Below are 3,046 nucleotides of genomic sequence, written 5' to 3'. Positions count from 1 at the left end.
CTCAAGACACTAAAAATGTGTGTGTGTGTGTGTGTGTGTGTGTGTGTGTGTGTGTGTACGCATGTAATACTATTGAAAGCTGGCAGCAACAGAGTGTATCTGCCAAATTTGTCCATGAACTTTTGTGCAAAGGAAAAAAAGGTATATTTTAATAGTTAAGACAAGGCTCCAAATATGTAGTCTAATTAACCCCTTCTCATTGTTTGATGAGAGAAGCCATATAGAGTCTTAAGACAAGAGGTGGCAAACATTTTGCCTTCCTTACAGAAGACCAGAGGAGACATTCCTTACAGTGTCCACGAGCACTGAAAGCAGAGCCAGAATTAGGCTTAAGTGCACGTGATATCTGCCCATTTTCAGGGAACTGTGTAGCCTGGTCCCAGATACAGCCCAGATGCTGCCTCACTCATGTGTTCAGATAATATATGTTGACTTCAGTTATATACACAACTTCTACAATATTCCAAGTTAACATCTTACTCTTTCTACCTAAAAATTCTCCTCTTCAGCTCTCAGTGATTTGTCAGGACTACTTAAACTTACGGTTTAGAGCTGTGCTACTTGGTAGGAAAAGCCACTAGCCACAAGTGGCTGTTGAGCTCTTGAAATGTGGGTGGTCGCATTAAGACATGCTGTAAGTGTAAAATACATGTCAATTTCAAAGACATTATGGAAAAATGTGTAAAATGTCTCATTCATAATATCGATTACATACTGAAATAATAATATTTTGGCTTCTTAAAGTAAATTGCTGAAGTAATTTATCTGTTTCTTTTGACTTTTTAAAATGTGACTGCTAGAAAATTTTAAATTATCTATAGACTGATATATTCCTATTGGACAGTGCTGCTCTAGACCAGCAATTTTTAACCTGTGTGCCATAAGAATTTTTAAAACACAAAATACCTAACTATTTACTCAGGGGCACTGACCTTTCTTCCCTTAGATCAGCGGTTCTCAACCTGTGGGTCGCAACCCCTTTGGAGGTCGAACGACCCTTTCACAGGGGTCGCCTAAGACCATCCTGCATATCAGATATTTACATTATGATTCATAACAGTAGCAACATTACAGTTATGAAGTAGCAACGAAAATAATTTTATGGTTGGGTCACAACATGAGGAACTGTATTTAAAGGGCCAGAAGGTTGAGAACCACTGCCTTAGATTGTCAAATGTAAAAATGACAACAGCCAACACAACAGTAGCCATCCAGTGTGAATGAATCCAAATTATACACATTTTTTTTTTTTGTCAGATTGGCAAATATATATATTTTGGTGTGCCACAGAATTTTAGTAATTAGTTTATGGGTGCCATGAGATGAAAAAGTTTGAAAATTACTGCTCTAGACACTTGTCGCTTAACCATACATTGCATTTAGCTACACATTGTCTTGAGTTATCTTTTATTAGATTGAGTCCTGTTATTTAGAATTCCATGTCTTTATGTCCCATTTCCCCATCTGAACTGTCAGCAGCTTGGGAATGTGCCCTGTGCTTTATTCTTCCTGAGCCTGGCATCCAGCATGATGTTTGGTATTTTGTTGCTTGATTGTCCCATATATTGCTTACTTGCTTGGAAATAGGTTTTGTCCAATTCCACTTCGGTCAATGATAAGGAAATGCAAATTGATTTGTGTTTGGAGTATTGCTTTTTTTCAAAGGGACTGATTTTATGTGGCTCTTAATTTGTCCAGAAGGTTAACATTCCTCAAAAATGGATTCTTAAAGTCTAGGGGATCTGCAAGTCAGCATCAGAACTTCTTAAGGAGCCCCTCATTGCCAACCCCAAATCTTGGGGAAGCTCTACATTAAGCTCAGAGATATGTGGCCCACTTTTCAGGTTTAAGTGCAGGTAAATAAATCAGGTGGGCCCATGACTGCCAACCAGGATTGAGAGGAGAAGACCACCACCAGCCATGGTTGCCAAGTAACTGGCAGGAATTCCTATCAAATGGCTGTGACTCTCAGAGTCCCTGAGAAAATACTAGGGATGCACCCTGGGTGGGCCTTACCCTTTAAACATCCTACAATTTTGTAACTGAGCTTGTGGCTGGACCACATGCTCATAATTTCTAGGCTGGCTACATGATGCCTAAAATGCAGTCATTTCTGCTGGCTCCCTGGGAGAGGCTGACCTTCCCCTGGGTTTTGTGACCACAGGATCACCGAGCCAGTGTTTTGGGTTCAGTTGTTCAGGAATGTGCAAGAATGCACTCCCGGAAGCCCCCCTTCGCCAGGGGAGATTTAGTAGCTCTCTCTGCTCTGAAATCATCCCACTCTATTGCCCACATTATTGCCTTAAACTCGTAGAGAACCAGCTCCCTTTGTCAACAATGCATGAAATGAATCATTCTCTCTTTAGAGAAGCAGTTGGAAGGATTTGTAATGACCAAGATTTTGAAGCAGTTTCAAAATCTGCCCAGGTTCTCCAGCTTCCCAGCAGCAGAACCCCATGCATACATATCCTCATGGGGTAGTTGAATCAATTAATGCTGCAAGAGGCAGTCCATGCTCAGAGTAGCACTTTCATTGGATTTCTCATCTTTCCTAGCGTATTCCCTAGAAAAGTCGAGTTCCAAGATCTATCACTATGTTTCTGAGAGCTCATAGACACCAGGTTAGAATTCCTACTCTATAAAATAAAAACAATCACTTTTCCCTTCGGCAGCCTAATATTTAAGGTGACCATGTGTCACAGTTTGCCTGTTGTCCAAGTCTATTTAAAAGGTCCCCCTTTAGTCTGGAAAAAGTCCCAGTTTGACTGATAAAATATATGCTCAGATCTTCTCCCACTCAAGCTCACAAACCCCTGTTTGCCCTGCAGCACCAATCCAGCATCCCCCCACCTGGAGAAACTGGGTCCCATGGTGACATGTAAATTAAGCTTGCAGTTTCCTTCACTGATCCTCAGACTCAGATCTAGAAAGCCCCTGGGACCAGAGGCCACCCAGAGAGCAACATCACAGGTACACACTCCTCCATCTGAAGGGAGCCCTTCATTTGCATTTGGAATTGTTCTGGATGTGTGTGTGGGGGGGGGGC

This window comes from Myotis brandtii, unplaced genomic scaffold, assembly GCF_000412655.1.
Source record: "Myotis brandtii unplaced genomic scaffold, ASM41265v1 scaffold46, whole genome shotgun sequence".
Classification (NCBI taxonomy): Eukaryota; Metazoa; Chordata; class Mammalia; order Chiroptera; family Vespertilionidae; genus Myotis; species Myotis brandtii.
Note: the sequence above shows the minus strand (reverse complement) of the source record.